Source organism: Salvelinus sp. IW2-2015, linkage group LG2 (genome assembly GCF_002910315.2).
Source record: "Salvelinus sp. IW2-2015 linkage group LG2, ASM291031v2, whole genome shotgun sequence".
In the NCBI taxonomy this organism is placed as follows: domain Eukaryota; kingdom Metazoa; phylum Chordata; class Actinopteri; order Salmoniformes; family Salmonidae; genus Salvelinus; species Salvelinus sp. IW2-2015.
Window position 1 is genome coordinate 24,470,859 of NC_036839.1, and position 27,484 is coordinate 24,498,342.

The following is a 27,484-nucleotide window of genomic DNA, read 5'->3' on the forward strand; positions in this document are numbered from 1 at the left end:
GTTTACTTTAGTCTTTCAAAAGATTCATTTAAAGTTCCAATTCCCCGTGGACGCCCTACTGCTCAGATACATTTTTTTTAATGCAGAGTTTGAGGTTGTCAGGATTGCGCCGCTGCTACGACTCAGACATCTCAACGTGAAGGAATCGGTGTTATAGGCTTTGCAAAGTGTTTCAAGTGCGACTAAACTTCAGCATGGATTTCTTTCCAATTCAATAAAACACACACACACACACACACACACACACACACACACACACACACACACACACACACACACACACAACACAAGTTTTATGTGTTGTTGCTAGTGAGATTTTAATCTATTTCACCATACTATTGCGTGCCTTCATTTAGTTCAGGTCTGCACATCAAATAGTCTTATACCTGCCTCACTGAGGATATCAGACATATATGGATATGGCTATTAGAATAGCTTGAGTGAAATCCAGGTAGTTTCATAAAAAAGAACTGTGAACTGGTCTGGTATCCCCTGGGAATACTTCTGTAGAATTAATTATTCATGGGAGAGATGGAGGAACTTATCCATAAAGAAGTAAAGATAAAATGCCATTTTGGATTTAATAGACCTTAAGCATGCCTGTGCACAATACCAGATAGATAAAGTAATTTGGGGTTTACGTTTTGATTTTAAATTACTGTAGGCTAATAGTTTTACTCAGAAGAATATCAAGTATTTTCCTGTTGGTATTCGTCTTGGGAAAGGTATGATACTTTTTTTAGCCTATTTTTTTATGCCATTATGTACTTGTTCCTAAATCAGTCCCTGCCATCTAACATTGAGCAGACGCCAGGGACTAGCAGTACAATGCTGAGCAAACACAATGACATGATGAGAGTTGAGGAGAGGAGGTAGCTATAGTCCATACTAACCTGCCTTTATTTTATCACAGTACCCTTGATCTCCTGTGGTGTCTGCCACAGTAGATAACCATCACCACATACAAACAGCTCAAGGTTGTTTGAAATGTATAACCCCTTTTACCATGGCTATGGTTGTATGGTTAAAGACACAGGTTGGATGCAATGCTTCCCTAATGTAATCTAATGACATTAGTAAGGTTTCCTTCAGGGGCTAATTAGATGAGATGTTATCTATCTGAGCACCATGCTTCTATGCTGGACTATCATCCAGTAGAATGGGAGGTACTCCTGTTGATGGATATAAATCAGTAAATCAGTAGTCTACATGCAGATATATATAGCCTTAAATACACTGAGTGTACAAAACATTAGGAACACCTTCCTAATATTGAGTTGCACCCCCCTTTTGCCCTCAGAACAGCCTCAAATCGTCGGCCCATGGACTCTACAAGCTGTCGAAACCGTTCCAAAGGGATGCTGGTTCATGTTGACTCCAATGCTTCCCACAGTTGTGTCAAGTTGGCTGAATGTCCTTTGGGTTGTGGACCATTTTTGATACACACTGGAAACTTTTCAGCATGAAAAACTCAGTAGCGTTGCCGTTCTTGACACACTCATACTGTTGCTACCATACCCCATTCAAAGGCACTTAAATATGTTGTCTTGCCCATTCACCATCTGAATGGCACACATACACAATCCATGTCTCCATTATCTCAAGGCTTAAAAATCCATATTTAACCTGTCTCCTCCCCTTCATCTACACTGATTGAAGTGGATATAACAGATGACATCAATAAGTGATCATAGCATTCACCTGGATTCATTATGGAAAGAGCAGGTGTTTCTAATGTTTTGTATGCTCAGTGTATATTGTAATGTAAAATATTGAATATAGTGAGATAAGTCTTCACAGCCAATATCTATGACTACACTGATAAAATGACGTTTTGTACAATCAGTGTATAGCCATTTTTCTCTCTCTATACATTTACAGTATGTTTCTGCAATATATTTCTACTTGTTGTTTTCTTTCTTGTTTTCTTGTTTTCTGTGGTAACAGTAGCCCATAAAAATCTGTTTTGTTTATGAACGAAAGGGTCTCCTAGAGATTATCAATGTCACCTTACTGTATGGTTGCGTTACATGATCTGCAAGGAGACTTTCCAAGGAAACGGATGTGTTTTCATCTTGACCCTCTGAGGCTCTTAGGCTGGACCCACTTCTGTTTTCATAGCTGGTTTACATATTTGTCCGGATGGAAAGCATTTCTGTAAAATGTGCTGGCTGTTATGGCTTTCTCGGAGAACCAGCCCAACCCGATCCTGTTCCAAAATGGCAGAGCCAAGTCAAGGCCTCTGCATCAGGTGATCTCAGTTTAATTTGTTTACTCAGTAAACATTCTCATCAAATCAAATCAAACTTGATTTGTCACATGCGCCGAATACAACAAGTGTAGAGCTTACCGTGAAATGCTTACTTACAAGCCCTTAACCAACATTGCAGTTCAAGAAGAGTTATACAAATTTTTACCAAATAAACTAAAGTAAAAAAAATATTAAAAGTAACACAATAAAATAACAATAACCAGGCTATCTACAGGAGGTACCGGTACTGAGTCAGTGTGCGGGGGTACAGGTTAGTTGAGGTAATTTGTACATGTAGGTAGGTAGGGGTGAAGTGACTATGCATAGATAATAAACAGCGAGTAGCAGCAGTGTACAAAACAAATGGAGGGGGTGTCAATGTAAATAGTCTGGTGGCCATTTTATTAATTGTTCAGCAGTCTTATGGCTTGGGGGTAGAAGCTGTTAAGAAGCCTTTTGGTCCTAGACTTGGTGCTCCGGTACCACTTGCCGTACGGTAGCAGAGAAAACAGTCTATGACTTGGGTGACTGGAGTCTCTGACAATTTTATGGGCTTTCCTCTGACACCGCCTATTATATAGGTCCTGGATGGCAGGAAGAATGGCCCCAGTGATCTACTGGGCTGTACACACTACCCTCTGTAGCGCATTACGGTCACGGCTGTCTCGGTGTGTCTGTACCATGATAGTTCGTTGGTGATGCGGACACCAAGGAACTTGAAACTCTCGACCCGCTCCACTACAGCCTGGTCGATGTTAATGGGGGCCTGTTCGACCCTTCTTTTCCTATAGTCCACAATTTGCTCCTTTGTCTTGCTCACATTGAGGGAGAGGTTGTTGTCTTGGCACCACACTGCCAGTTCTCTGACCTCCTCCCTATAGGCTGTCTCATCGTTGTCGGTGATCAGGCCAACACTGTTGTGTCATCAGCAAACTTAATGATGGTGTTGGAGTCGTGTTTGGCCATGCAGTCGTGGTTGAACAGGGAGTACACTACTGGTCAAAAGTTTTAGAACACCTACTCATTCAAGGGTTTTTCTTTATTTTACTATTTTCTACATTGTAGAATAATAGTCAAGACATCAAAACTATGAAATAACACATATGGAATAATGTAGTAACCAAAAAAGTGTTAAACAAATCTAAATATATTTTATATTTGAGATTCTTAAAAATTAAGAAAAACCCTTGAATGAGTAGGTGTTCTAAAACTTTTGACCGGTAGTGTACATGTCAATGGAACACATTTGATTTCATAGGCAAAGCCCACTGCAATACAAATATGGTATAAAGAGAACTTAAATGACCAAGACAAGACATTCTATCCAATTCTATCAGTTAAGTGCTATTGTTAGTGGACTCCTCAGTTCTACACAGGATTAGGCTAGAGATAGAATAGCCCATGGCCCCAGGGTATGTGAGCAGGCATTGACAGTCAGGTGCTCCCAGATGGCTTGTTATGGTCTGGATGTGGTTACTGGATGCTGAAAGAATTGGATAGAATGTCTTGTCTTGGTCATTTAAGTTCTCTTTAGAACAGATTTGCACTGCAGTGGGCATTGCCTATAAAATTGAATTTGTAGCATTGACATGTATATGATGAGAATGTTTACTGAGTAAACAAATCAAACAGATTTTCTTATTACTGCTGRCACAATGTGATGTTTACATAAAATGGTTTTCCGCAGTGTCAGCTTAACTGAATAAATTCCAAAGACTATATTTAATCTACCTCCATATACAGTGGCAATAAAAAGTATGTGAACCCTTTGGAATTATCTGGATTTCTGCATAAATTGGTCATATCTGATCTTCATCTAAGTCACAACAACATTGTTGTTTTTCTTGTCTATATTGAATACACAATTAAAAATTCATAGTGTAGGTTGGAAAAAGTATGTGAACCCCTAGGCTAATGACTTCTCCAAAAGCTAATTGGAGTCAGGAGTCAGCTAACCTGGAGTACAATCATTGAGACGAGATTGGAGATGTTGGTTAGAGCTGCCCTGCCCTATAAAAAACACTCACAAAATTTGAGTTTGCTATTCACAAGAAGCATTGCCTGATGTGAACCATGCCTCTAATAAAAGAGATCTCAGAAGACATAAGATTAAGAATTGTTGACTTGCATAAAGCTGGAAAGGGTTACAAAAGTATCTCTAAAAGCCTTGATATTCATCAGTCCATAGTAAGACAAATTGTCTATAAATGGAKAAAGTTCAGCACTGTTGCTACTCTCCTTAGGAGTGGCCGTCCTGCAAAGATGATTGCAAGAGCACAGCGCAGAATGCTCAATGAGGCTAAGAAGAATCTTAGAGTGTCAGCTAAAGAATTAAAGAAATCTCTGGAAAATGCTAACATCTCTGTTGACGAGTCTACTATATGTAAAATACTAAACAAGAATCGTGTTCATGGGAGGACACCACGGAAGAAGCCACTGCTGTCCAAAAAAACATTGCTGCACGTCTGAGGTTCGTAAAAGATGTTCCACAGCGCTACTGGCAAAATATTGTGTGGACAGATGAAACTAAAGTTGAGTTGTTTGGAAGGAACACACACGCTATGTGTGTAGAAAAAAAGGCACAGCACACCAACACCAAAATCTCATCCCAACTGTAAAGAATGGTGAAGGGAGCATCATGCTTTGGARCTGCTTTGCTGCCTCAGGGCCTGGACAGATTGCTATCATCGACGGAAAAATTAATTCCCAAGTTTATCAAGACATTTTGCAGGAGAATGTAAGGCTATCTGTCAGCCAATTGAAGCTCAACAGAAGTTGGGTGATGCAACAGGACAACGACCCAAAACACAGAAGTAAATCAACAACAGAATGGCTTCAACAGAAGATAATACGCCTTCTGGAGTGGCCCAGTCAGAGTCCTGACCTCAACCCGATTAGGATGCTGTGGCATGACCTCAAGAGAGCGATTCATACCAGGCATCCCAAGAATATTGCTGAACTGAAACAGTTTTGTAAAGAGGATTGGTCCAAAATTCCTCCTGACCGTTGTGCAGGTCCTGATCCGCAACTACAGAACACGTATGGTTGAGGTTATTGCTGCCAAAGTAGGGTCAACCAGTTATTAAAACCAAGGGTTCACGTACTTTTCCCACCCTGCACTGTGAATGTCTACACCGTGTGTTCAATAAAGACATGAAAACGTATAATTCTTTGTGTGTTATTAGTTTAAGCAGATTGTGTTTGTCTATTGTTGTGACTTAGATGAAGATCATATCAAATTTTATGACCAATTTATGCAGAAGTCCAGGGAATTCCATAGGGTTCACATACTTTGTCTTGCCACTGTATCTTGTGTGGTTCAACAAACTCTCAACATCTGCGAAACAAAGCCATTATCTCACCTCTGCACCTTTTCCTAACAGTCAAGCTGTTAGTAAGCTTCTCCCTAGTTTTCTAGCCAACTTAAAGCTTGAGGGGTAAAGTTCAATAAACATGAGACATGGGGATGAATGATGCCAACTAAAATACACAGAGTTGACCATACAGGATTTGTATGAATCACTTCTCAGGCAGTAGTACTAGACCAACCACTACCTCATCTCTTCCTCTATAAATCAGACTAGCTTTCAGCACTCACTGCTCTGAGACAACAAGCTCTATTTCATCCTGGTTTCAAGAGGGTTCAAGTACAGTATAAGGGGAATCAGCTGACCAATATCTACAGTGGTTTCTCCCATCACTCTTCACACTATAGTTCCGACTGCCGACCCGAACTGTGTTTTTCTGGTTTGGATATTGAATTTTCACATTGTTCTTTTCAGCACAGTTACAGCAAATAAGGCCAGCAGTGTACTGCTCAGCTTGGCTTGGTTCAGTTCAGCTCAGAAGTGTGAAAAATCACATTTGATAACAGTGTCCTATTGAGGTTCTGTAGCCATTGGATTTTGATTGTGATAACTCAGTATCACCCTGCATGGTCTTAATACATGACAATTCAATTAGCTGTAGATTGGCTGACGTGGTGGAAGATCTTCAGCCATCCACTGGATAATTGACTTGACTGGATTGATTTGAGTCTGCCGGAGGAGGAGCCTTTGTGTTTGACCCGTATGATCTGTTTGTGTTGATTCTACTCATTTGACTCAATTATTCATCGGTGAGGGGTTTAATATTCGATATTTCTGAAATGTTACAGAATTGGTTATGTGATTAATGAATCAATGAGTGTTTCCTACTGAAAAGGGGCCTGTCTCTAAGGACGTGTATCAAAGTGCCGGCTAAGCCAGATAGTACTACTGAAATGGCTGCTGCCTTGGAAAATAGGCACAAATAAATTATTGATGTGATAAAGTAATAATTGTTTTATTGCCAAATATGCTGATGTAAGGGGAGGGCAGGAAAGGGGGAGCGGGGGGCAGGAAAAGAGCCATGACGGAATAACCCTAATTTATTAGTATATTAGTATATTTACTGCACTGTATATGTTAACAGAACAAATTGCATAACACATTGTACATTGACTGTTGCCTTCCACAAAAAAAAACACACATATACAAGTACATACAAAGCAAACCGAATGACAGCAGCCAGTAGAGACTAGAGACAGAACATGGAAGGCATACAGAATCATGTACTGATCATGTAATAATCATCTGTTGTACAACAATAAGACAATCAGGACTAAAATGGTTTTAAAGTGGTGTCTGTCTGAATGTGATGTGTTGCTTCAGTAGTCTCAGCTAGCTTTTGGCCTGAGAGGGAGAGCTCTTCTTGGCTGCGGCTGGGGAAAGTGTCTCATTCAGGGGGCTAAAGTCTGTACTCTCCCTCTGTCCATCAGTTTGACAGGGTAAAACGGCGATCACAGAGAGGAAGCACCCCAAGGAGCAGGCCTGCTAGTGACTGTGTGCTCATCATACCTTATAGGAGCCAGCCAGGTCTCACTGAGGCTGAGTGAAATGCTGCTCTCATCTTGTTTCCCACTTTTTTCAGACTGAACATGAAGCTTTACCCTTTAGGAAATACCACTGCAGGTTGCCCTTTTCTCTAACCTTAAACTAGTTTGTGTAGTTGACCATAGGCCTTCTCCTTTAACTGCCTCGTACGGTCACCGTGATAGCAGAGGGGTTAGAATTGTTGTTGCCCTGGAGGATGTTACCATGGGGATAACCTCCTGATGCACCATACTGGCCATAGACACCTGTATATATATATATATATATATGATTTAGACCACCACCAGACCACACACACACACACACACCACACACACCACCCACACACACACACACACCACACACACACACACACACACACACACACACACCACACAACACACACACACACACACACACACACACACACACACACACACACACACAGATCCAGGTCTGTAGGTCAGTCATGCTCATGTCATGCCCCTGTGCCGTAGCATTGTTGTATCTGTGGCCCAGGGACCAGGCTGTAGTGTGGAGCAGGGACCAGGGCTGCTAAGCCTGGCTGGAGAGACTCTATCCCTCCCAGCTGCCACCTGGCACAGGACACAGGCAGAGCAGAGGGCTCAGGGGTCGATGCTTGCGCAGTTGCCCAGAAATGAGAACAGGCGGGTGATTCATCCAACACCCAACAATCCTCATTCAGCAACAGCAGAGAGAGAGTCACCCAGGGCCATTTGGTGATGCCACCATATAAATATAATTAGTAATAATAATTCCATGCTACACCGCCCTTCATTAAATCAGGGGATAAGAAAATACAAAAATGGCGTTGTAAATAATCTACATAATTTAATTGTCTGTAATCTTCCTTATGGACTTGATCATATGAATGCTTTAGCAACAATGGTAAACTGGGCAATCACTGTATATATATTTTGAATAATTTGTTTTTACTCATAGTCATAAGACATAACCTTTTAAGAGGTTCTGAGTTAAAATATTAGTCTTCTAGGGTCACTGCTAGGAAAGAGATCCATTGGAGTAAAATATTTTGATAGGTGCAAGGCATTTCCATAAGATACAGTATGTATAGGGAATGCATAGGCACTACGTCTATGGGCATTAAACACACAAATGCAGCCATGCTTGAACACGGCACACACACACACACACACACACACACACACACACACACACACACACACACACACCAGCACACACACACACAGCACACACACACACACACACACACACACACACACACACACACACACACACACACACACACACACACAATTAAACAAACTCGCAGAGGCTGGCAGCTTTAAGTGGAAGTCTGAGCTGCTGCCCATGTAGAGGGTCTTTGGCTGTGTACATTGTTGTCCAGGGCTTCGGAGGGCTACGGGAAGGATGGAAGAGGGAATTATTGTCATTCATGTCCATCCCGCTCCTCTCAGGAATGATAGGATCAGTTAAATCTGTGGCTAGTTAATTGACGGGTACACTGACATGTTGGGTTGAAAAATTAGGGTTGTCTATCGAATGAGGTATTCTCTTTTAAACCATTGTTTAGTCTGACTATATGTCTAAATCTGACAGGGTCACCTGTCATCAATCTGTATCGGTATGATTTTCTTTGGAAGTTGTTCATTTGCTACTGGTCTCTTACTTACATGCTTTGACAGTGCAGTGACAGTCCTGTTAATTTCTGTATTCATTTAGTTGTGTTTGTTCCTCATTTTACCTTAATATGATTAGAGTATGTGTGTCTGTTAGAGGAGCTCATAGTTTGTTTCCTGTCCCTCTCTTCTGTTGGTTTGCAATCAGCCCTTCTATTGCAATGTGCAATTAGGCCTTTTGCATGCTTTGCCTTGCTTTGCTGTGCCTCAGTGCACAGTAAAAATGAGCAGAGATTAAGCTCTCGCCTCAGACACACAGACTAGACTGTCACAGTCACAGGTATCTGCAGCTCACTGACTGATAATGGATGTTTGTCTGAGACGGACCTTGCTGTCGGTACTCTGAAACAATACAACCAAAGCGTTTCTTACAGCAACTTTTTTGAGACAGTGGGATAGTGGTTGGTTATTTTTGCATCGGAATGGCTGAGATGGGTGTGGGTTGCAAGCCAAGTGTTGCAAGTGGACGTACTGTCTCATGGTTTCGAGATAGTCCCAGACCCCTAATGGACCTTACAGATAATTGTGTATGTGAGGTACAGAGATGAGGTAGTCATTCAAAAATCATGTGAAACACTATTATTGCACACAGAGTGAGTCCATGCAACTTATTATGTGACTTGTTAATAAAAAATGTACTCCTGAACTTATTTAGACAAAGGGGTTGGATACTTTGTAAAAATTACATAATTCCACTTTGACAGTATAGGGTATTGTGTGTAGGCCAGTGACACACAATCTCGATTTGATACATTTTTAATTCAGACTGTGACACAACAAAATGTGGAAGAAGTAATGGGGTGTGAATACTTTTGGAAGTCACTGTAGACACCGAATTTAGCTGCTATTTATACAAGTTTTACTAAAATGACTCAACAAATAGCCTAACAATGATGAAAAAAGTAGTTTGCTTGGATATACATTCAGCCACTATTTATTGTTGAACTCAGCTGGTTTGGTCTGGCTAATAGCCTACACAAATGGGCAGCAATAGTCAAGGTACATTCAATTTAATCAAATGAAATCCAACTTGAGAGACTCCCCTGATCTCCTGAAGTCCTCCTTTTTCGTTGTGCAAATGTTTTCACCACGGCATGTAGATCCAGGTTGCGGGCCGACTTTTTTCTTTGAGTATTGTCAACCAAGACAGTGTTTCCTGAGACATTGTGCATATTATGTCCATTGCACTGCACACAATCTAAACTTACTCTTGAATGATACATGCCAATATATACCAGAGATAAGGGACTGTTGATATTACAACCACACTCAAACTCCGGTTCACCTGTATGAACTAAATCGCAAAACACTTTAGTTCATACAGAACTGTTGTTCGCTAAAGATGATACTCTGTTTGCATCTGCCAATTTATTGTCTGTCCACAATCCAGACGACCTGTCCCCAGAGCTTCCTTTACAGTTAATCTCTTTCCATAACGTGTTGAGACCGGCAATTAAGGAGAATGAGACACTCAATTAAATATGTTACAGAACTGCTGTATTTGAAGCACCACTCCCTTCTGCACAGTTTCCCTGATGTTGCTACGGCAATGAAACTGTTTTTACCATCCCTGTAACTGTCGCTTCTGCGGAGAGATCGTTTTCTAAACTAAAACTCATAAAGAACTACTGTATGTAAGAAGCAATAGGCTCTCGGTCTGATACACGATTTTGAACACCTGAGCTCCACTCATTGCACTGGYGAGTTGCAGCCTTGACCACAGCATGTGTTCACCGAAATCCCCTTATACTTTCAATCAGTTGAATTTTTATATTTTGCAAAGCCTGAGGCACTTTTTCAGTCACATTCCTGAAGCCCAAGAAACAAACACTTAGCTTACTAGTACATATGTAAATAAACTATTTTTGGGGGGAGGGTTACTGTCAAAATGATTTATTAAATACAGTTGAAGTCGGAAGTGTACCTACACTTAGGTTGGAGTCATTAAAACTCATTTTTCAACCACTCCACACATTTTTTGTTAACAAACTAAAGTTTTGGCAAGTCGGACATCTACTTTGTCCTGCACACAAGTTATTTGTTTGCAGACAGATTATTTCACTTACAATTCACTGTATCACAATTCCAGTGGGTCAAAAGTTTACATACACTAATTAGACTGTGCCTTTAAACAGCTAGGAACATTCCAGAAAATGATGTCATGGCTGTAGAAGCTTCTGATAGACTAATTGACATAATTTGAGTCAATTGGAGGTGTACCTGTGGATGTATTTCAAGGCCTACCTTCAAACTCAGTGCCTCTTTGCTTGACATCATGGGAAAATCAAAAGAAATCAGCCAAGACCTCAGAAATAAATGTGTAGACCTCACAAGTCTGGTTCATCATTGGGAGCAAATTCCAAACACCTGAAGGTACCACATTCATCTGTACACATAATAGTACGCAAGTATAAACACCATGGGACCACGCAGCCTTCATACCGCTCAGGAAGGAGACGCGTTCTGTCTCCTAGAGATGAACCTTGGTGCGAAAAGTGCAATCAATCCTAGAACAACAGCAAAGGACCTTGTGAAGATGCTGGAGGAAACAGGTACAAAAGTATCCATATCCACAGTAAAACGAGTCCTATATCGACATAACCTGAAAGGCCGCTCAGCAAGGAAGAAGCCACTGCTCCAAACCGCCATAAAAAGCCACTTTTTTGAGAAATGTCCTCTGGTCTGATGAAACAAAAATAGAACTGTTTGGCCATAATGACCATYGTTATGTTTGGAGGAAAAAGGGGGAGGATCGCAAGCCGTGGAACACCATCTCAACCGTGAAGCACGGGGGTGGCAGCATCATGTTGTGGGGGTGCTTTGCTGCAGGAGGGACTGGTGCACTTCACAAAATAGATGGCATCATGAGGGCAGGAAAATTATGTGGATGTATTGAAGATACATCTCAAGACATCAGTCAGGAAGTTAAAGCTTGGTCGCAAATGGGTCTTCCAAATAGACAATGACCCCAAGCATACTTCCAAAGTTGTGGCAAAATGGCTTAAGGACAACAAAGTCAAGTTATTGGAGTGGCCATCACAAAGCCCTGACCTCAATCCTATAGAACATTTGTGGGCAGAACTGAAAAAGCGTGTGTGAGCAAGGAGGCCTACAAACCTGACTCAGTTACACCAGCTCTGTCAGGAGGATTCAGCCAAAATTCACCCAACTTATTGTGGGAAGCTTGTGGAAGGCTACCCGAAACGTTGGACCCAAGTTAAACAATTTAAAGGCAATGCTACCAAATACTAATTGAGTGTATGTAAACTTCTGATCCACTGGGAATGTGATGAAAAAAATAAAAGCTGAAATAAATCATTCTCTCTAGTATTATACTGACATTTCACATTCTTAAAATAAAGTGGTGATTCTAACTGACCTAAGACAGGTAATTTTTACTAGGATTAAATGTCAGGAATTGTGAAAAACTGAGTTTAAATGTATTTGGCTAAAGTGTATGTAAACTTCTGACTTAAACTGTACATCTCTCTCTCTCTCTCTCTCTCTCTCTCTCTCTCTCCACACTTTTTTTCTCTTCTGTCCCTTTCAAAGATAATTATTGTCTTTCTGGGGACAAAATCAAAGGCATGATGCAAATAATGCAATCACAGGTGAGGGGGTGGAGCAAACTGAGAGGGGAAAAACGACACCTCCTCCACCACTGATTGTATAGCAGCTCTGAACAAGTTCTCAGTATGGAGGAGATTAAATAATCTGTTTATTAGTTTATTTTGTCAGGAGATGAGAACGACGAGCGCCTCTTCTGCTGATTAATAATTATTGTCAAGTTGACAGAAACCCTCACAATCAATGACTCTGCTCAGAGCTGATGTTATACCTTCATTGGCAATTACACACCATTGTTCACAGCAACAGATCGTTCCGTAAATTATATTTTTGGTGTGGTGACTGTCACTGTCCTGCGGCTATGAAAATGGGCCTTTCTCATGTTTTGATCTGTTATGTGTAAAGGCTTTCCAATGTTAATGTGCATTGTGCAACCCTCAACCACCATTAGAGCTTTTAGTAAACAGTTTTTTGATGTTTGACAAATTATTATCTATCCTGATTGTTCTGATATCACCTGAAGCAAACTGACTGTTTTCTTGTAATCAACCGATGGCTTATCACTTCACTGACKTGGTGCCTGTTGTGTTCACATCACTGAATAATCACCAAGCTCTCATTAGTATTTAGAGAGAGAAMGAGAGAGAGAGACACTACAGTCCTACTGAGGTGGCAGAGTCATCATGATGTGAGCAGCACTGTGGAAGACATAACGGTCCATACCTAATTATCTGATAATAAAAACACTGATAATACACTGATGCTTCGAGAGATTCCCTTCTGTGTAATCCAAAAACATACAATGCACTACAAACAATTAATGYTTATTGCTTCTTGGTACGGTGTTGTACATTCATGACTTGTCTGTGTTATGAATATGAATGCTTGATTCAGTGATACTTCAATTTCTGACATAGTATATTGATGGGAGCAGTTGAAAAAGCTTTTCAGAACTTCAGARCCCTCTAAACATCTCTTTAAAGATTGCCATCTGATCCTAGACCATAAACTTAGTGTGGTCAAACCCTACCCACTCAAACTGATTATGCATCTAAAACCAGTCCTTTAGAACAACGCCACCAAGTACACTACACTACTGACATTTCACACTGTGAAAATGGCGAATTTGATTTTGAACATAAGATTGACCGACTCACTGAAGACATTACACTCTGACTCATATTTCAAGTAAGATAGACAAGGCAGTGCAATATCACCCCGATGAGATTAGTGACGCAATGGCTGCCTACAGTACATCTGGTAGGTATCAGATGCTGACTCCAGTGTACTGACGTTTTAGATAGCTCAGCCGTCATGCTAGCCAGCCCCTCTGACAGTCAGTCGTTTGAGGTCAGATCAGGGCACAGTCCGTCTGTCCAGACCAGTATAGTATGTGACATGATTCTAGAAGCAGCACTGACTGCATTTCATTGACCACATAATACAGTAGCTGAAATAAGAAGTAGCCAATAAAGTATAAGCCAATAAAATAATACCATTTAATATATTCCACAGGTCATCTGTATAGGGAATGAGTAATGTAGTTTCAATATTTTTGAATATCAAAGTGTCAATCTAGAACCAGCCTCCATGGCCGAACAATTCTAAGGGACATGTCCAAGTGAAGACCTATTTGAGAATTCCAATATGCTCCTCCTCTTAAGTCAATGAAGCAGCTAGCCTCACAGCATAAATCTCCAGAAAGAACTTGAATTTGGGGCTTCATTCAAAGCTTAGGAGCCTCTCTAAGGGGATTTGTCTCACCCTACTACAGTATGTTGATGTGCCCAATTCATCTCACTGTAATGTTTCCGAACAAGAAATAAAAAACTGGGTGATGGAGAGAGGGCACCATCATTTCACTGTTGTGGTCTTCAAAGTGATTTTTTGGCCTATTTAGATTATGTACTGTTCTATTGCTGTTCTAACTAGGCTAGTCCATAATTTGATAAAACTGGTGCATTGAGCTTCTGGAAAAAGTTGGTCATTCCTTCATGGCTATCAATGAATTTGATAAACATACAGGAGTGCTTTGCCTTTAGAATGCCTTGTGTCACTACGCCATCATTATAACAATGACTGGCGGCTATTCCCCTGTGCAGGAGTGACATATATGTCACTTGCTACAGTAGTTAGGCTACTCAATCTCTGTTCCTTTGGAATAGCCACTTTACGACTATGCTCGCAGATGTCAATCTGATATGAATCTGACCACACAGTTAGTTTGTGATACTTGAACAAATCCTTTGCAGTTAAATCAACAATATTTTCTTGAGTGAATGAAATTGCATTCAATTTATATTCTGTGAATTTGTCTGTCTGCGTGCTGCTCTCAGGGTCTGTAGTAATGAGTTTCTCAGGGATGGTCGGTCAATCTGACAGATGTATCAAGCACATCAAGTCTGCATTGTTCAGGATTTTCAGACAGAGAAGCTTTGGGAAAGTATGATTTATTTTGGAGTGACAGTCTGTCACAGATTAAAATGACTGTCAACAGATTCCAACACCTTGGATGGTCTCTCGTTATGGCAGCCAGCCAGCTGCCCCCCCGGTGGACCTTTCTGCAGATAACCTCCTTAATTTTTATATATGCCTCAATGCAATCGCGTTGTCTCCTCCCGGCAGCTAGTGTTTCCCAGAGGACACATGAGGTGCTTCATTATAGTGAGGCCCCTTACCGACCATCCTCCGCTCTACTGTCACCTAATGGCTTTCTACACAGCACAGCCACGGATTAGAGCTCCAAAGCTCATCCTCCTTATTTTCCTTTTCCTATTTCCTTTCTTTCTCAGGAGAGGAGATGCAGTCAAAGCTGTAGTAGCTTGCAGCCTTGCTTTTATATATTGGTAGGAAGAGAACATGAAAATGGCATTGCCCTTTGCAGGATTGAATTGATGTTCATTTACACAACACAGGCATGGAAGTAATGCTCCCCATTGTAGGACTTAATGCTTATGTTATGTAGATAGGTCAGCTAATCCACATGTAATTTACAGCTAGACAGTAAGTGGCTTTTTAGTGAGTATACAGTATCAGCATTATGATGGGGGAGGTGGTGGTGCTAAGGGATTTTAATGAAGCAAACAGAAGACCCTGTCTCCGTTCTAAAACAATCCTGGTTGTTTAACTAAATGTTAATGGGGACAGCAAAAACAACATATGTAAGATAGATAACATATGGACTAATCACATTATGTTATAAGAAGAAGAATATGCTATTGTCTATTTCCTTTTCAGATCACATACGTTTTTCTTTAACTTTCAACCCAACCCTGCGAGACACACACATAACCCGCATAACCTGTGGGTCAGCCACAGCGCAGCGCTCCTTGAGCAGATTTAATGATCAACATACAGTGTCTTAATAGATACTATTCTTGTAATACATTAAATTATGATTACTTTTGTATAGAGTAGCAAAATTCCGCTAACTTTCCCAAAATTCCCAGGTTTTCCCAAAATCCTGGTTTGAGGATTCCGAATTTCTTGCCTATTCCTTCCTGATTCCGAGAATCCTTCAACCARGTTTTCTGGAAAAGTATTGCATTTTGGAAAAGTTACCAGATTTTTGCAACCCTACTTGTGTACCTACATACTGTATCTAATTGGCTAAATCATTATGTATTTAAAACAAGTAGCCAGTATAATCATATTATATAGGAGGAACGTTGATTTTACATACATTTCTACAAATACAGGAAGGTTGGTTAGATTTTTCACCATGTTCATGATTACAGTAGTTTAAGGGTGATTGAAGGTTATTCACGGGTGGCTCTTGGCCCTCAGACCACCTGTTGAGTAGCCTGTCTATGAGTAGACTGTCTATAGAGGTTTGAGTGTGTGAAAATGGTAAGGGTTATAAGTATGGGCACTGAGTCCACAGATCCAACTAGAGTTTATTAAAAACAAGACAAGAATGGATACTAAGAACGATGGATCTTTCATAACCAATATGTTTGATATGATTTCCAATACCTTATTTGAGTCGATTGTATATCGTTCATGAAAGGGAACAATTGGACTCTGCTATTTGTTAAAGTCGTGTTGGGTAGGGGTGTGTGAACAGTCTCATGAATAAGTCTCTATCATTCTAGCAGCAAACGATTTGCAACTGTCAAGCTAAAGAGCACAATGATTCTTCCCCCATCTTATTATTATTCACACTTCAATAGATAGTGGTAAGAATTGTACAGATCAAGAGGACTGGTATCAGCAAGTAATATTCCTTGTAGTCTAAGACTATTAGTGCATGGTTCAGTGTGTATTTTGAATTGTAAAGCTACTGTTAAACCATGCATTTTAATTAGCTCAAGGGACATGCCCTGCATGCTAACTATTACAGGAACCAAAATGTGTTATTGATGGCAGATGAACTTAAACAGGCAGAGAGTATGAGATTATTTTAGAAGCTTATTGAATGTTGAAATAGAAAATACAAATGCACATCATTTAGTCAGAGTTGTGTGATGCCTCGCTCGGCTGTTGAAGGCAACACTTCCTGTCACCATTTTGAGTATTTTGAGTATTTATTTGAATGACTTGGTAGCTGCGGTGATTAAAAAGAGAGGCATCCAGATGCATATTGATTGGATGCTTGTTGCTCATAAACCTGTGTCAGCCCATACTCAGCCAGCCATGGTTAAACTCAGCTGCCACAGTGCCAACATGAAATACAATAACTGCTAAGCAACATTTTTTTTTGTCCCCCTTATCGTGTCATTCTGAAATTGTTTTGGGGAATTTTCAAGTTGTGTCCGATGAGGATGTGTTTCTGTAGGTATMGGCACTAAGTGGGTAAATTGTTCCACTTTCAGGTGCATAGAAAATGTTCTGTGTGTTCTATTTCCACATTCATTTAAGTGTCATAAGTTAACCCACACTCTAAAAATGAATGGTTCCTGGAGTATCCTACAAGTTCTTCGAAGAACACTTTTAAAGGGTTCTTCAAATAATCCTTTTAAGAACCCCTTTTAAATTGTTCCTCAGCCTTTTGGGGTACATTTTTACCCCCCACATCATTAATATGCATAAAAATAACAGAATATTTTAGTTGTCAGTGTTTATTAGGATTATAGTGGCATAGTAGAATTAAAAAATCTAAATATGAGGTAAACTCCCAGCAGAGCCCCATGTATAATGGGTATATCCTCTGGTGTGTTGATGTTCTCCGTATACATAGCCAGAATGATGTTGCAGTGCATGGTGATTGAACAGGTTCTGTGAAATGCAGAGGTGTAGGGAGGGTGAAGTCTGTGAATTCAATATTATTTTATTATACATATGAATAACAAAACATGCACATAACCATCTTCATAACTTGGTTTTTGTGGTAAACGGGAAAAAAATTAATGGTTAATGGTTTTCATACAGTACCTTGTCCATAATGTAGAGGCCTATGGTATATTCATTGAAGAGGTAAGGGAGGAGGATGGGAAATGTGTTGTACATAACACACCAATAGACATACCTTTGCATGCCTCCTCGTCTGTATACCTGCAGACATACACAAAAAAGTGAGCACTTCAGTCATCTGCACCCAATACAACTAGCCTTCAACATATTCTTAACTCTTTGTTGATTGATATCCATTGAAGTGTCCATTTTCTGTTTTAGAAAGATTTGCACAAATATCAGAAGGTAGATGGATCATCATAAAACAATATCAAATCAAGTTTTATTTGACACATACACATGGTTAGCTGATGTTAATGCGAATCTAGCGAAATTTAGATCATACAAGGGACAAACCTTACCTTAAATTGAGATCTTTACATTTTCCAGTTAAGAGCCTGCACCTGCTGTCCTTTCAAATTCAAATCCAAACGTTGGGCAGTTAGGTTGGGCAGTTAGGTTCCTGCAAGAACCCCCACCAACTAAGGAGGTTCCTCGATGAACCCCATCTCCTATGGGGTTCTTGGAAGAACCTTTTGGGGGCAATTTTCAGTGCCAAGAATCCCAAGGTTCCCTGAAGAACTTCAAAGCTCTTAGAAGAACCCTTGTTGAACCCTTCATTTTTAGAGTGCAAGAGAGTCCACTCAAATGCTTCTCTGACTGATTGGATGCAGATGTAGAGACTTCATGTACACATAAGGACTCTTATCATACTTGTGCATGACCTCCCTGCATCTCAGCCCTCAATTTGAATAAGCTATAGCCTAGGCCTGGCCTCTAAATGTATGGGGGATGCTGGATCTACACCATACTTCACACATTCACTTACAGTAAGTGCAATAGCCTCTATAGCAGCAAGGTAACTGCTTTTATACTTACTGTTGGGAAGAGTGTGGTGTGCCCGACTACACAAGCGGTAATGAGTAAACACACAACAAAAGAGTTTCAGATGCTTTTAGTGTCTCTGGCTCTCTAGTCCACAAGCTGGTCAGGCAAGAGAGTGGTTAAAGATGGCGGCCACCTGTAGTGTTTTGCATCAGCATGGTCTCACTGGCAGAGTCCGTACTGCTCCTTCTGAGGAGTCTGTGGAAGTAGAGAGAAACAGTTGAAGTGGGAGAGTAGGCACGCTGTGTCTTCCTCACTGCTCCACTTGAGTGAGGTCCAGCCTGCACTCTTGTGCCAGTCAGTTGATTAGGGAATGCCTTGAAGGTGTGCTGATTAGTAATCCTGCACAGGTGTGTTGGGTGAGCAGAGCTGTTGTGCTGTCTTCGGCTGGCCTGGTGCTGAAGGTAGTGCAGCCTTCCACAGTGCTGAACTGAGTGCCGCTGTCCACTGTGCTGCAGCCATTGCCGCTGTACATGGCATTGAAGTGAGCGCACCTGTCTCCTGTGCTGAGTTGGGTGGCTCTGTTTATGGTGCTGCACTGGGAGTCCTTCAGCCACACCCATGCCCATACCTCTCACTGTGCCACACTTACTATATGTTTTCATTGAGATAAAATCTTTAGTGAGAATATACGGGCAATATCCTCTCTGAATATTTTAGATGTAAATGTAAAGCATAGGCCTACTGTAGATTTAGCTAGTATCCAAGTCTGCAACAACCATTTCAATGTTCATCCTGCATGTCCTTGGCATGTGCCTCCAGAACAGGCACTTAAACATCATGTAAGTGCTCCATCAGACATCTTCTGCTGTCTGCTAGATGACCTCCTCTTCTTGTGGCCATAGACCTGAGAGCAGCTGCTGCTGGTAGTCATCAAAGTAGACTAGACTACATCTCAGTGTGCTGACAACGTGTTAAAGGAAAGATTTCTATTGGGCTGAAGAGATTCTTGTCAGGAAAGAAAGAACCTACTGGCTGCCAATCATTGTCTTCCTGCTCTTTTAATTAAGTAGAAAATATGGGATATAATGGGTCTGTGTCCTATGGGGAGATAAAGGATTTCATATTCCGTTTTTATTGCTGGTTGTATTTCTGCTCAGAGAACCTTCACCTACCTGGCACCTCTTCTGCTGCCTGATCATAGACACCCGTCATTTCCCTCTGCTGAGAAAATTGAATATTCACCCTTTTATATTATACTGGGTTTTATCTGGCTAGATTAGAATGCATGAGGAAGACTCTCTGTCTCTCTCCCTGGATTCGTTTGAGCTGTTTGCTTTTTCTTTTTTTACAGCACACAGTAATTTTCTACATCCGTATAATGGTATGGCCTAATTAAAGCTGCAATATGCAACTTTTTGGGCGACCCAACCAAATTCACATGAAATGTGAGTTATACACTACCTGAACAAAAGTATGTAGTCACCTGCTCGTCGAACATTTCATTCGAAATCATTGGCATGAATATGGAGTTGGTCCCCCCCTTTGCTGCCAAAACAGCCTCCACTCTTCTGGGAAGGCTTTCCACTAGATGTTGGAACATTGCTGCGGGGACTTGCTTCCATTCAGCCACAAGAGCATTAGTGACGTTGGCCACTGATGTTGGGCGATTAGGCCTGGCTTGCTGTCGGCGTTCCAATTCATCCCAAAGGTGTTCGATGGAGTTGAGGTCAGGGCTCTGTGCAGGAAAATCAAGTTCTTCCACACTGATATTGATCATGTGGGTTTGTTTATATGTGTGGGTGTGTTTACATATGTAGGTGTATGTGTGTGTGTGTGCTTACGTATATTTGTTTTTAACCCAGAATGTCTGTCCACCCAGCAGTACCGTTTGGGACACCTGTAACAGACAGAATCCACTTCCAGTTGTGATCTTGGCTCACAAAGGAAGAAACACCACTAATTTAGGGGGAAATAGAGTAGAATAGCTGGAATCAAGCTGTAAAATTGGTAACTAGAGGGTAGAAATCTCCCCGACGAGAGCATCTCTGAGAAAGTAATGTGGAGCATTTCAGTCAGCCCAGAACAGCAGGAGACTGCAGTATCTTCCATGAACAAAATCGTTAGTTCTGCACAATATGGCAGACAGATAGGCAGCAGTGAAATCAAAAACATCAGGCAAAACTGTCTCTACTCCACTATCTACTCTCAGAATGTATCTTCTGAACTATCTTTATACAATAATTGTGGAGCTGGGAGATGGAATATGAAATAGGAACATTACAAGTGAATCAACAATAAGGATAAGGTAGCCATGTATAGGGTACAGTAGTAACTATACTGAACAAAAATATAAACGCAAAATGCAAAAATGTCAACTATTTTACTGAGTTACAGTTCATAGAAGGAAGTCAGTCAATTAAAATAAAGCCGGATGTGGAGGTCCTGGGCTGGAGTATTTACACATGGTCTGTGGTTGTGAGGCTGGTTGGATGTACTGCCAAATTCTCCAAAACGATGTTGGAGGCGGCTTATGGTAGAGAAATGGAAATTACGTTCTTTGGCAACAGCTCTGGCGCACATTCCTGCAGTCAGCATGCCAATTGCACACTCCATCAAAACTTGAGACATCTGTAGCGTTGTGTTGTGTGACATAACTGCACATTTTAGAGTGGCCTTGTATTGTCCCCAGCACAAGGGGCACCTGTGTAATGATCCATCTGTTTAATCAGCTTCTTGATATGCCACATCTGTCAGGTGGATGGATTATCTTGGTAAAGGAGAAATGTTCACTAACAGGGATGTAAACAAATTTGTGCACAACATTTGAGAGAAATAAGCTTTTTGTGTGTATGGAAAAATGTGGAGATATTTTATTTCAGCTCATGAAACATGGGACTAACACTTTACATGTTGAACTGTTAGAGAGAGACTTGCCTGAGAGCCGCGTCTTGCAATTACTGTGTATCTTTCTATGGTTATTATCAATAACATACTGTAGCTTACTGTACTAAGAACTGTGCATGTAAAATGTTCAGCTATAGCCCACTGACAATAGCAGACACTTGTGTATTGTATTGCAGTAAAGTGATGACTGGTAGTGCCTACCAAGGGGCGCAGCGGTCTAAGAAACTGTATTGCAGTGCTGCTGTAGAGACATTCCTAAGTACCCGGGTTCATTCCCGGGCTGTGCCACAACCGGCCGTGGCCGGGAGTCCCATAGAACGGCACACAATTGGCCCAGCGTTGTCCAGGTTAGGGGAGGGTTTGGCTTGGGGGGCTTTACTTGGCTCATCGCGCCCTAGCAACTCCTTGTGGTGGGCCCGGTGTCTGCAGGCTGACCCCAGTCGCCAGTTGAACAGTGTTTCCTCTGACACATTGGTCCAGCTGGCTTCAGGGTTAAGCTGGCGGGTGGAACTTTATTGAAGCTATATGTTAAAAACATCCTAATGATTGATTCAGTACTTAGTTTGAAATGTTTCTTCGACCGGTAATATCACATTTTGAAGTTTTTGTCCGATATGAAGCTGACCAGAATTAGCGTTTGGATATGTTTACCAAACGCTCTAACAATTGGACATAAATAACGGATTTTTTCCGAACAAAACAAACATTTATTGTGGACCTGGAGTTTCTGCTGTGCTTTCTGATCGAAACCAACAAAGGTAATGAAATATTTATAATATATTTTGTTGTTTATAGTGACGCTATCTTTGCAGCTGTGACATGCTAATTTGAGCGCCGTCTCAGATTATAGCGTGCAGTTAGTTTTCCTTAAAGTCTTTTTTAAATCTGACATAGCGGTTGCATTAAGGAGAGGTATATCTATAATTCAATGTGTATAACTTGTATTATCATCTATATTTATGATGAGTATTCATGTTGAAACGATGGGCTATGCAAAGTCACTTGATGTTTTTGCATTTAGTGATTCTTGTAGCCTCAATGTAAACTCAGATTTCTTGATATAAATATGAATTGAATCAAACAAAACACGCATGTATTGTGTAACATGAAGTCCTATGAGTGTCATCTGATGAAAATAATCTAAGGTTAGTGATTCATTTTATCTCTATTCTGGTTTTTGTGATGCTATCATTAGCTGGGAAAAATGGCTATGATTATTTTTAGTTTTGTGGTGACCTAACATAATCGTTTGTAGTGCTTTCGCTGAAAAGCCTATTTGAAATCGGACACTTTGGTGGGATTAACAACAAGATTACTTTTAAAATGATATAAGACACATGTATGTTTGAGGAACTTTAATTATGAGATTTATGGTTTTTGAATTTGGCGCCCTGCACTTGGACTGGCTGTTGTCATATTGATCCCGATATAGGGCTTGCAGCCATAAGAAGTTTTAAAGAGCGTCATTAGGCAGGTCATGTTTTGGAGGACACATGACTCCATCTTCGCCTTTCCAGAGCCCGTTGGGGAGTTGCAGCAATGAGACAAGATCGAAATTGGGAGAAAAAAATACAAAAATAAATAAATAACAAAGTGGTGACTGGCATAGTCTACTAAGAACTGTGCATATAATACAATCAGGTCCAGAATTATTGGCACCCGGCCTTGATAAAGACTAGCAAAAAATACTGTATAAAATAAATAATACAAATACTGACCTATAATCTCTGCTAAAAAATATATATATTATTTTATACTAGTACAATTGTTTAGAGAAAAAGATTGTTTGACAAGTAATACAAATCAATTCTAAAAAAAAATATTGGCATCCCTGTTTTCAATACTCACCCCTGTTTTTGGCACCCTCCCTTACAAGGATAACGGAACTGAGCTTTTATCTAAAATGTTTTATGAGATTGGAGAACACATTAGGAGAGCTCTTACACCATTCCTCCATACAGAATCTTTCCAGATCCTTGATAAATACTTTGGTCTGCGCTTGTGGAATGCCCTCTTCACTTCAAACCACAGGTTTTCAATTGGGTTTAAGTCCGGAGACAGATGGCCATTGCAAATGTTGTTTTTGTGGTCAATTAACCATTTATTTGTGGATTTTGATGTGTGCTTGGTTATTGTCTTGCTGGAAAATCTTCCACTTGTCGCCAAGATTCAGCTTCCTGGCAGAGGCAGCCCGGTTTTTGGCTAAAATGTCCTGGTACTGGATAAAATTCATGATGCCGTTGACCTTAACAAGGGCCCCCAGGTCCAGTGGAAACTGAAAGACCACCACCACATTTTACATATACAGATTATTTTCAGCATATTTTTTAAATTTGTTTTTTGGATTAGCGCCAGAGGGACTGTTTTACGGGCTCCTAGTTTATCTTTACTTTTTTTTGTACATAATGTTACTGCCATCGTTTCATATGACCGACAAGAGCTTCTGAACAGCTATCACTGACCTCGATTTTGGACGAGGACTTCTACTTCAGTGAGTCAGAGGCTAAAGCCATATTGATTATCCTGGACCAGGCCGTAATCCCTGACACTCAAAGGAGAAGAAGASMGCKSTCTTCTTCTCCTTTGAGTGTCAGGGATTACGGCCTGGTCCAGGATAATCAATATGGCTAGAGGCTGACGCACGGACAACCTGGTGAGACTATGGCGGCGAATGAATATATCGCCTCGACCCTCTGCTCTATTGGCAAATGTGCAATTGCTGGAGAATAAACTGTACAAGCTCAGCTGGTTTTTCTATGCATCGGCAGGACAGAACGGCAGCGTCGGGTAAGCTCAGGGGAGGGGGCGTGTGTCTTTATTAACAACAGCTTGTGTGCAATCTCTAATATTATGAAAGTTTCAACGTTCTGCTCGTCTAAGTTAGAGTACCTCATGATAAGCTGTAGACCATATTATTTACCAACAGAGTTTTCGTCGATATTTTTTGTAGCTGTCTATTTATCACCACAAACCGATGCTGGCACTAAGACTGCCCTCAATGAACTGTATAAGGCCATAAGCAAACAAGAAAATACTGATCCAGAGGCAGCGCTCCTAGTGGCCGGTGATTTTAATGCAGGAAAACTGAAATCAGTTTTACCTCATTTCTACCAGCATGTCCCCTGTGCAACTAGAGGGATAAAAACTGTAGATCTCCTTTACTCCACACACAGGGATAAATACGAAGCTCTTCTCTGTACTCCATTTCTAAATTGGAACATAACTCTATCCTCCTGATTCCTGCTTACAAGCAAAAACTGAAACAGGAAGTACAAGTGACGCATTCGATACAAAAGTGGTACGATGAAGTGGACGCTAAGCTACAGGACTTTTCGCTAGCACAGACTGGAATATGTTATGGGATTCATCTGGTGGCATTGAGGAGTTTCCCACGTCAGTCACCGGCTTCAATAATAAGTGCATCGACCACATTGTCCCCACAGTGACCATGCGTACATATGCCAGCCAGAAACCATGGATTACGATCGGCACCGAGCTAAAGGCTATAGCTGCTGCTTTCAAGGAGCAGGATACTAATCTGGATGCTTATAAGAAATCCCTTTACACCTTCCGACAAACCATCAAACAGGCAGAGGGTCAAAACAGAATTAATATTGAATCTTACTACACCAGCTCTGACACTCGCCAGATGTGGCAGGGCTTGCAAACTATCACGAATTACAAAGGCAAACCCAGCCGAGAGCTGCACAGTGATGCTCACTTCGAGGCAAGCAACACTGAACCATGCGTGAGCGCACCAGCTGTTCCAGACAACTGTATAATCACGCTCTCTGTAGCCAATGTGAGTAAGACCTTTAAACAGGTTAACATTCACAAGGCCGCAGGACCAGAATGTGTACCAGGAAGCGTACTCAGAACAGTACGCTGACCAGCTGGCATGTGTCTTCACTGACATTTTCAAACTCTCTCTGACCCAGTCTGTAATACCTACATGTTTCAAATGAACCACCATAGTTCCTGTGCCTAACAATGCCAAGGTAACCTATGTAAATTACTACCGACCCGTACCACTCAAATCAAATCAAATGTTATTTGTCACATACACATGGTTAGCAGATGTTAATGCGAGTGTAGCGAAATGCTTGTGCTTCTAGTTCCGACAATGCAGTAATATCCAACGAGTAATCTAACCTAACAATTTCACAACAATTACCTTATACACACAAGTGTAAAGGAATGAATAAGAATATGTACATAAAAAATATATATGAGTGAGTGATGGTATAGAACGGCAAAGGCAAGATGCAGTGGATGGTATAGAGTACAGTATATACATATGAGATGAGTAATGTAGGGTATGTAAACATATAAAAGTGGCATTGTTTATCCCTTCGATGTGGATAGGGGGGTGCTCCCTCTGCTGTTTCCTGAAGTCCACGATCATCTCCTTTGTTTTGTTGACTTTGAGTGTGAGGTTATTTTCCTGACACCACACTCCAAGGGCCCTCACCTCCTCCCTGTAGGCCTTCTTGTCGTTGTTGGTAATCAAGCCTACCACTGTAGTGTCGTCTGCAAACTTGATGATTGAGTTGGAGGCGTGCATGGCCACGGAGTCGTGGGTGAACAGGGAGTACAGGAGAGGGCTGAGAACGCACCCTTGTGGGGCCCCAGTGTTGAGGATCAGCGGGGTGGAGATGTTGTTACCTACCCTCACCACCTGGTGAAAGGCTAGTCATGGCTCACATCAACACCATCATCTCAGAAACCCTGTACCCACTCCAATTTGCATTCCCCAACAGATCAATAGATGACACAATCTCTATTGCACTCCACACTTTACTTTCCCACCTGGACAAAAGGAAAAAGGAACACCTACATGAGAATGCTGTTAATTGACTACAGCTCAGCGGTCCACACCGTAGTGTCCTCTAAGCTAAGGACCCTGGGACTGAACACCTCCCCCTGCAACTGGATCCTGGACTTCCTGACGGGCCGCCCCCAGGTGGAGGGTAGGCAACAACACTTCCGCCACGCTGACCCTCAACACTGGGGCCCCTCAGAGATGCGTGCTTAGTCCCCTCCTGTACTCCAACACCATCATTAAGTTGGCTGATGACACAACAGTGATAGGCCTGATCACCGACGACAATGACACAGCCCATAGGAAGGAGGTCAGAGACCTGGCAGTGTGGTGCCAGTACAACAACCTCTCCCTCAACGTGGTACCTTCAGATGAACGTGGTACCTTCAGATGAACGTGGTACCTTCAGGCGTTTGGAAATTGTTCCCAAGGATGAACCAGACTTGTGGGGGTCTACAATATTTTTTCTGAGGTCTTGGCTGATTTCTTTTGATTTTCTCACAATGTCAAGGAAAGAGGCACTGAGTTTGAAAGTAGGCCTTGAAATAAATCCACAGGTACACCTCCAATTGACTCAAATGATGTCAATTAGCCTATCAGAAGCTTCTGAAGCCATGCCATCATTTTCTGGAATTTTCCAAACTGTTTAAAGGCACAGTCAACTTAGTGTATGTAAACTTCTGACCCACTGGAATTGTGATACAGTGAATTATAAGTGAAATAATCTGTCTGTAAACAATTGTTGGAAAAATTACTTGTGTCATGCACAAAGTAGATGTCCTATCCGACTTGCCAAAACTATAGTTTGTTAACAAGAAATTTGTTGAGTGGTTGAAAAACGAGTTTTAATGACTCGTTTTTGTAAACTTCCGACTTCAACTGTATGTCCGGATTGCCTAGTTACTTTTACCCCTACCCACATGTACTGTACATACTGTATTACCTCAACTACCTCGTACCCCTGCACATTGACTCGGGACACCTTTTATGTTTTACTATTTCCTTTTTTATTTAGCATATATTTGTCTTACTTTTTAACTCTGCGTTGTTGGGAATGGGATTGTAAGTAAGCATTTCACTGTAAAGTCTACACCTGTTGTATTCGGCGCATGTGACCAATAACATTTGATTTGATATGCATCTATCT

General features: G+C 41.2%; 1 long non-coding RNA gene across 2 annotated transcripts; it reads right to left on the reverse strand.

Annotated features, from left to right (window-relative positions):
- Nucleotides 1-17,450: 17,450 nt before the first annotated feature.
- On the reverse strand, nt 17,451-18,944 carry LOC111972296 (uncharacterized). Of its 2 annotated transcripts, none has more exons than XR_011480857.1 (4): nt 18,663-18,944; nt 18,146-18,195; nt 17,766-17,885; nt 17,451-17,609 (listed from the first exon to the last, which is right to left on the reverse strand). It is a non-coding gene; the product is annotated as an uncharacterized lncRNA (long non-coding RNA). The 2 variants fall into 2 exon arrangements; XR_002878415.2 differs by having other exon boundaries at nt 17,451-17,642.
- Nucleotides 18,945-27,484: the final 8,540 nt, after the last annotated feature.